The 8,735-nt window shown below is 60.0% G+C and overlaps 1 pseudogene across 1 annotated transcript; it reads left to right on the top strand.

Moving 5' to 3' along the window:
• The first annotated feature begins 1,139 nt into the window (after positions 1-1,139).
• Positions 1,140-4,092, top strand: LOC308610133 (forkhead box protein J1-like; annotated as a pseudogene). The gene is made up of 2 exons: positions 1,140-1,637; positions 3,325-4,092. The product of its transcript is annotated as a forkhead box protein J1-like (transcript).
• The last annotated feature ends 4,643 nt before the right edge of the window (positions 4,093-8,735 follow it).

Raw genomic sequence — 8,735 nt, 5'->3', positions numbered from 1 at the left:
CGGGGCCCTCGGGCGGGAATGCGCGGAGCCGGGACGCGATGGCGGGTAGGGGACTGGGTCGCGCGCGGGAGAGGGCGGCAGGAGGGAGCTGGAAGAGAGTTACCGCGTGAGAGAGCGGTTAAGAGCCCGCGGTCTCTTTGGAGATGCCCTGGCCAATGGCAGAAGCGGAAGCTGTTTATATGGGCGTGGCGTCGCCACGGCAGCAGGAGACGCCTTGAGAGCGGCGACTGAGTGCCGGTCCCTGGCCGCTGGCTTTCAGAGAGGCGCCGGCGGGCGTGAGTGGCGACGAGGATTGCTGGCTGGGCCCTCGAGCTGGGAGCAGAGAGCCGCGGTGAGGGTGGGCGGTGGGAGGAATTTCTTTGAGAACCTTCCTTTGGCCCGGGCTGCGCTCTGAGCCAGGTAAGGGACGGGGAGGGCTGCAGGCCTTGGGAAGGGAGGGCGTCAGTAGCAGCCCGCTCTCCCATCCGTCCCTGACGGAAGTGGTGGGCCCGGGGACTGACATCAGAGGCGTTTGGGGGACACTCACTTCCCGCCCCCTTATAACTCTCTGTATTGTTTCCTTCCTTCCCCTTGATCCCCATCCTAATATCCCTTTTCAAAGATCAGACGACCTCCCCCGCCCCCCGACCCGTCGTACTGCCATCCTGGACTCTCTCGCGCCATTTCCATTGGTTGTGGACGGAGAGAGGGGGGTTAATTCCCCGCTTTGAGGGAGAAAGGGGTGGCCTCGCATGCCCCTACACTATTCCCTCGTTTGGCTAATTAAGTCTCCTCTAAGAGATCCAAGAGGAAAAGAGCGAGGCGAACCCCGTGTGGGTCGGACCCCCGGGCACACCTTCTGTTTCCCAGACCTCGGCAGTAAAAGATCCTCCCCAGCTGCAGGAAGGATTTTAGTAAGAGCCTCCCCCCTCGCCCACACTCTCCCCTCGGGGGTGGGGAAAGAGGGCTCAGTTCCCGCTCTGGTTCCCGCAGGCACCACATTCCCTTTGGAGGAGGCTACTCCCGGATCGCGGGATGGAAGCCCGCTTCCGGGAGGCTACGTAACTGAAGCCGCGGGAGTCAGCGGGCCGGAGAGCTCGGCGGCCACCCTCGGCTCGGCTCGTGGATGTTGACAGCCCCCTCGGAGAGTGCCCGCAGATATGGCGGAGAGCTGGCTACGCGTCTCGGGAGCAGGGGCAGCGGAGGAGGCCGGACCGCAAGGCGGCCTGGAGGAGTCCAACGCCCTGAATGACAGCCTGACCAGCCTGCAGTGGCTGCAGGAATTCTCCATTCTCAACGCCAAGGTCCCCGCCCTGCCTTCAGGGGACACCGACCCTCACGGCTACCACGAGCTTTCAGGCTCGGCCGAGCCGGGGTCTCCCCTGGCGGCGGACCCCGCCTGCCTGGGGCAGCCACACACACCCGGCAAGCCCACGTCCTTGTGCACGCCGCGGAGCGCCCCCTCGGGGCTGCAGGCCTCGCCTTCCGACGACGTGGACTACGCCACCAACCCGCACGTGAAGCCGCCCTACTCGTATGCCACGCTCATCTGCATGGCCATGCAGGCCAGCAAGGCCACCAAGATCACCCTGTCGGCCATCTACAAGTGGATCACGGACAACTTCTGTTAATTCCGCCACGCTGATCCCACCTGGCAGGTAGGGAGGCACTCCCTCCCTCCCTGCCCATGCCCGCGCGGACTGGACTCACATCCCAGATCCGCAGGCCAAGTAGGCGCGGTACGGCCAGGGCCCCGAGAGAGGAAGGCCGTCCAGGAAGGACCTCAAGGGAGCCCAGTGCTTGGACTGCTGCCCCTTTGACTTCAGAGACGGAGGAGGGAGGATGATCAGAGGGCTGCAGGGGTGCCGACATAGAGGTTCAAGTGGAAAGAACTTGTCCCTCATCCGGCAGGCTCAGCCCAAAGACCAGGGCTGAACTATGCGTGGACACAGCCCCCCAGGGTAGGTTGATGGACTGAGGGACACATTTGTGTCCCAAGTCCTGGAATTCCTACACACTACCCTCCTCAAGGTCAGTTTGTCAGGGCCTGACTGGAGGCAGAGCATGGTTGCTGCCCGGCTCTGCATCCCGCCTGCTTTCAGTTGTCTGGAGGGGCTCTGGGAGGGGAGAGGGGTGTGCTGCAGGGTGTGGTGGCCATCTGTGTCCCAGTGGAAGGGCTACGGGGCCTTCCAAAAGCTGCTGTGCCAGCCCCCACCCCAAGCCCTCCCTAGTTTCCTGCCTACACTCCTCCCCCTCTTCTCATCAACCTCCCTGCGGGGACAATTATCTCAGCCACGTGCTTTCCACAGGGGCTCTTTCCTCCCACACTGGCTTCATGTTCCAAGTCTCCGGAACCTGGCACAGAGCAGCCAAGGGGCCCAGACCACCATGTAAACCTCCCAGTCTTGCCAGGGCGCACTACTCACCTGCCGGCCCCACCCACCAGGCCCCAGACCCCTGTGCCCCAGCGTGGTTTGGACTGTGCACCCAGGCGTGAACAAGGCAGGATGGTGATTCAGGCTGGGCACACACTGCCCTCAGCCTCTTCGACCATCAGGATCAGGGTCTACTTGGGGACAGAGACCCTGAGGATGCACAGATCCTTCCCTGTTGCACGGGTCACAGGATCAGAGTTCCTGTGATCACAGCTATTCCACGTTTGCTTGGGCCCTGACCCTGGGGCAGGTACCATTTGTAACCTTGGTGAGAAAGCAGAGACCCTCTACCACCCCCCACCCTACCCCAAGCCTGAGAGCCCCCAGGAATGAGCGCTATGCTCTTGGCTGGGTAATAATCAACTGAGGCCTCAGAGCCTGGGGTGGGAGGAGGGGGACATGGTGTGTGAGGGCCCAGGCCAGCAGCTGGCTCTACAAACAAGGAAAGTCATCAGATCCTCCCACACTTCATCCCCCACCACACACACACACCCTCACACCCACTCACTCATTTCACAAACAGAGAAGGCCAGCCAGGCCCAGGCAGAGGGAGATGGCCGTCCAGGACCTGGGGGAGCCAAGGCCTTTGACCAGAGGCCGCAAGCAGCGGGGTAAGGGAGGGAGGGCAGGACAGGCTGGCACTGAGAGCCACCCTGCGGCTCAGGGCTCGGATGACTGAGCAGGCAGATGTCCTGGCAAATGGGAACAAAAGCCCCCGACAGCACTCCCAGCTCCTGGTTCCCCGTGGCGGGTGTCCCAGAGCCTCCCGCTCAGAGCAGCGCTTCTGTCTCCCCTGCCCCCATCGGAGAGAAGGTGGTGGTGGGACTGGCAGTGGCGCTAGGAGCCCCCCATCACTGACCCCACCCACTCTCCCAGCTGTCTTCCTTCTCTCCTATCTCCCTGTGTCCAGAACTCCATCCGCCACAACCTGTCCCTGAAGAAGGGCTTCATCAAGGTGCCTCGGGAGAAGGACGAGCCAGGCAAGGGGGGCTTCTGGCGCATCGACCCCCAGTACGCCGAGCGGCTGCTGAGTGGGGCCTTGAAGAAGCGGCGGCTGCCCCCAGTCCACATCCACCCGGCCTTTGCCCGCCAGGCCGCGCCAGAGCCCAGCGCCGCCCCATGGGCCGGGCCACTGACCGTGAGCGCCGAGGCCCAGCAACTGCTGCGGGAGTTCGAGGAGGCCATTGGGGAGGCGGGCTGGGGTGCAGGCGAGGGCAGGCTGGGGCGTAAGCGTCAACAGCCGCTGCCCAAGCAGGAGGCCAAGGTCCCGCGGCCCTCCAGCCCCCTGCTGCTGACCCAGGAGGAGCAGGCTGAGCTGGAACCCCTCAAGGGCAACTTTGACTGGGAGGCCATCTTGGACGCTGGCACGCTGGACGGGGAGCTGGGCACGCTGGAGACCTCGGAGCTGATCCCGCCGCTGAGCCCTGCCTCACACGGGGACGTGGACCTCACCATCCTTGGCCACCACATCGACTGCCCTGTTACCTTGGGGCCTGCAGTGGAGCAGGCTACCGAAAGCCTGGACTTTGATGAGACCTTCCTGGCCCCATCCTTCCTGGAGCACCCCTGGGATGAGAGCACCCGTAGCTCCCTGCCCCCCGAGCCCCTCTTTGAGGCCGGGGATGCCACACTGGCCTCTGACCTGCATGACTGGGCCAGCCAGGCCGCCTTCTTGTAAGAAGCCAAGCCCTGCCTCACCTCCAGACAGCACCGAAGTCTGGGCCCAGACTGCCCCCCTCCCCGCCAGTGCAGGCCCATGGACACCCTACCACCCAGGCAGGGTCTGGGCCAGTTCAACCCACCAGGCCACACGGCCCCCAGCCCAGGCCATCCTCAGATTCTAGTCCAGCAGGCTGAGAATTGGGGCACAGGACCAAAATTGCTTCCTCCGCTCCCCAACCCCCCATACACACAGTGTTTCATTGACCCATTTCTTCCCTGCCCCAGAGACACGCTAAGGGCCCTGCACTATGAGAGCTGCAGCTTGGAGGGGCCCTGGCCAAGCTGGAAACATCAGTACAGGGCCCGCCCCAGAACACCTTAGCTTCGAAGCTTCTCTCTCTCCTGCTCTCCTCCCCAGGTCTCTATCCAGAGCAAGTTCCCAGGTACAACAAATGCTGATTAGGTGACTGCAAATTAACACCCAAGAGGCCTCTCCTGGCAGTCTGTGAGGAGGAGCAACTCGGAGGGGGGAGGAGAGAGGAGACAGAAAGGAGGCCGGGGTGCTGGGTGGAGCCAGGAGATTTTCTAAGGCCTCTGGGATCTTCTGGCTTCATCCCTAGAGGTGGGGCAGAGGGCATGTGTCCCTAATCTTTGAGCCCAACTTGAGGCTGAGAGCAGCGGGGAGATGGGGATCTGGGGGTTAGGGGCTGGGGCAGCCAAGCTGCAGAGGGAAAGGGGACAGACAGACTAATGTAGTGAGTGTAGCTATAGCTGAGGCTTAACTGGGAGGGACGCAGTGCTTGCTAGAACCACTGGGACCAGGAATGGGGGGATGGCCCCGTGCCCTTGCTTGCACTCCTGCAGGGGAGTGTCTTGCTCCACCATAAACGCCCTGGGCTGCATCCCACATCTACTCTCCTAACCCATCGGGCATTTTAACCTTTTTCATAGAAAGTTATTTACAATAAAAACATTTTTAAAAATAAAGTTTTAGGGCTTCCCTGGTGGCGCAGTGGTTGAGAGTCCGCCTGCTGAATCAGGGGACACGGGTTCGTGCCCCGGTCTGGGAAGATCCCACATGCCGCAGAGCGGCTAGGCCCGTGAGCCATGGCCGCTGAGCCTGTGCGTCCGGAGCCTGTGCTCCGCAAGGGGAGAGGCCACAACAGTGAGAGGCCCGCCTACCGCAAAAAAAATAAAAATAAAAAAAAAATAATAATAAAGTTTTAAAAAGTCTCAAAATGGACCTGCTTGCAACTTTCTCTGGGGAAAAGCATGGGCCAGTTTTGGGGAGGCCACGGCCCAAGGGGGAATGGCTGGGAGCAAGATGGCGGGCACCAAAGGCCTTCAGAGTGTCCCCTGATGCACTCCTCATGATCTCTGGGTCCCCAGAGGGAAAGGGGCTGAGAGGCGGCCCTCGGGGGTCCCCTGCAGCCAGGGCCTCGGCACCTCTATATGTGCAATGGGGAGACTGTACCCACAGCCCCGAGGAGCAGGCGGCAAAGGAGGCACAGCCCCCTCCCTGGCCCTGGGGACTCACTCACAAAGGCCATTCTTGCCCAGGGCTCGGCTCACGTTCCCCACCTCGCCCAAGTTGAGGGCCTGCCCAGACTCACCTGCGGTCCTCGCCTGGGCCTGTCTCCAGCTCCTCCCTCCCTTGGTCCCTTCCTGAAGGAACAGGGAGTGACATCAGTGGTCCTCAGCCCCTGGGGCCCAACTTGCCACCCTGGGGTTCATTTACCCCGCCCAGGGCCTTCCCTCCAATGCAGGTTGCGGCTGAGGGAGGCCATCAGGGCAGACGGAAGACGGAGTGCCTAGGCCCTACAGCTCCAGCCTGTGAGGAATCAACATACTAGAGTTCTGATGGGGAAACTGAGGCACAGCAAATATGTGACACTCAGCAGGCACCTTTCAACCCCCTCACCCCAGCTTTGTCTGGAACCCATCTCTCCCCCGAGCCCGCACCTGGCCCCGCTAGCACACCCTTCTGGTGCACAGCCCCTTCCCCCAGCACTCACGTGCACGTGCGCACAGACACACACACACACACACACACACACACAAATGGGCACTGTCCTACACAATCCTGCCCGGCCTCCACGGGCCCCTTTCTTCTGAAGCCCCTTTCTTTCCTTGCACTCGAGGCTGGCTCCAGGACAACCTGGCATTCCCCCGCCAACTTGCTGCTTTCCCTTGCTAATTATTCCAACTATTTCAGAAGGGTGCACACACTGCAGGGCCAGCCGGGTTGGGGCCTTACAGAGCTCAGGAGGCAGCCCATCCCTTTCCCACCACTTGCTGAGGAGGCTGCCCCAACCTCCCTCTGAGACTCCCTTCACCCCCTAAGCAACGACTCCCTCCCTCTCCCCACCACCCTCCGGCCTTCCTGCCCACGCTCCCCAGCAGTGGGGGAACATGGGGGCTCCAGCCTCTCCACTGGTCCCCAGGCTCAGCCTCCAGCCCCCGCCAAAAGGGGTACACCCTGGATTGACAGGTGGGGCCGGTCACTGTCCCCCCTCCTCACCCTCTGCCTGGGCCCATGCTGGGGGAAGAGGGGCAAAGTCAGCGCCTGGCAGAACTGCCTGCCAGGTAAGGAAAGGCTGAAGAAGCTTCTGGCTGCCAGGAAGAATCCCCAGGAGCTCCTGAAAATCCCTATGCTTGGGACTAGCGTCTCTGGGGCTGGGACCCAAACACTGGCACTTTTAAGGGTCCATGGATGCTGCCAACGAGCAGCCAAAGCTAAGAGGGGGCTCCCAAGCAGCCAGAACACAGGGCTTCACACACCCTTTCAGCAGGCAGCGTTTGGGGGTTGGTGGTGGAGGGGGCGGGAAGCGAGAGTGGATCCTGTCCCTCCTATTCATCCCTGCCCCGGCCCTTGGGTGGGTGGCTTTTTCAAAAAACGTTCAGTGACTCCGTATTTATCTAGAGATTCAGAGTAATTCCAGTCAATATATATTTTGTGCCCTTAACAGTAAGTTGCAGACAGGCTGCCCCATTAGCACTAGATACTTTAGTGTGTGTTTCCTTAGAACAAGGACACGCCTCCATAATCCCAGTACCACCATCACAATCAGGAAATGAACACTGACCTGGTAATCCCATGTAACCGCAGACCCCCTTCACGTCTTCCAGATCACCCCAGTAATGCTCCTCTCCATTTCAGCATCCCAATCCAGGACCCCATGTTGCACTGAGCTGTCCTTTCTCTTTTGCCCTGTGTGGCTTTGAGCCCATGACTCAAGCTCTCTGCGCAGGTTTCGCATTTCCTTTGATCTCCACTTTTGAGGTGAGAAGCCCTTCAGCCACTTCACCCTCAGGTGTGGTACAGTCCCTTCCCAAAGCAAGAAGCCAGCTTTCTGTCTCCTCACTTTCCAGCTCTTCCCTATCCTCCCTCCCCCATGTATCGCCAGCCAGGAAAGGGATGAGGGGCAATGTTCAGGAACTCAGTCTTTGGGGACCCTCGCCATCTGCCCACGGGACAGGCCACCCCCAGGGCAGGATGTGAACCACAACCACCAGGCAGGGAGAGTCACCAGGCACCTGGTGGCGCAAAGCAGCCACACAGGAGGTGCAAAACATGCCCCGGCACTGGGCTCTCTTTGAGTCCTTGTGAAGGACCCTGAAAAGCTCTTCTAGGGCAACAATTCCAACTACTAATTCAGGCCATCATGGTGGGCATAGCCTAGGGCTCTGTCATATCTCAGCCTCACAAAATGTTGGATCCCACTTTGCTTCTCAATCTCATGCTCCACTAAATAACCACCTCTTCCAAAAGCCAGCAGACAATGCATCTAACAGAGAGCTATGAGGAATCCATTGATAACACTAGTGTTGAGGGAGGAACAGCCAACAGCTTACGGTCTTGCTGTTTCAGGCTGTTATTTCTATGCCCTACACCAGAGTGAGGTGGGGTGCACATGTGATTTGAACAATATCTCTAAATCTCTGATGAGCCTATGGAAGGCAGTACCTCCGGCTCCCCCCATCAGGCTCAGCTGATCTGGAGGACAGGGGAGGAAAACCGGTGGGGTGGGGAGCCTCCCAGACCACCACTGACCCCAGCTCAGCCCTTCCCCCTACCTCCTTTGGGGTTCCTGGGCACCAAATGAGAACCACCGGTCCACCCCTCTCTCAGCTTCTTTCTTCAACTCTTTCAGAAAAGCGGGGTGGAGACGGGGGCAGCAGGGATAAGAATGCCACCTGACAGGGCGGTAGTGATGAAACGTGATAATATACGACAGTCCCTAACAAGTGCCTGGTACATAGAGGGGGTCAAAAATGCCTTTGCAGTGTCACCTTAGGATGGAGCCCCAGGCCTTCCTGAGTGCACCTGATCATAAAGAAGTCCCCGGTAGGTCACCATTTAACTGAGGGGTTCTCAGATTCAAGGCCTCCTTCCTAAGCAGACACACGAGGCATAGCCTCTGCTACCAGAAGCAAGAACTGTTTTCCCAACCAACCTTCTGGTGGTTGCCACTGCTTCTTGTCCTTGAGAGAGGAGCTCCTAATGCATTTTGAGGGAAACCCCACTTACAGTGCAATATGGCTTTCCCTTCTCACAGGAGTCATCCCCCAACGCCACCCCAAACTGCAGGTTTTAGATTGGTTATGATGTCCCAGAGACTAGAAAATGCCAGATGGGTGTTTGTAATGAAGTCACCC

This window comes from Mesoplodon bidens (assembly GCF_964165515.1).
Source record: "Mesoplodon bidens genome assembly, contig: HAP1_SCAFFOLD_229, whole genome shotgun sequence".
Taxonomy (NCBI): Eukaryota; Metazoa; Chordata; class Mammalia; order Artiodactyla; family Ziphiidae; genus Mesoplodon; species Mesoplodon bidens.
Note: the sequence above shows the minus strand (reverse complement) of the source record. Positions and strands in the feature narration are given on the sequence as shown.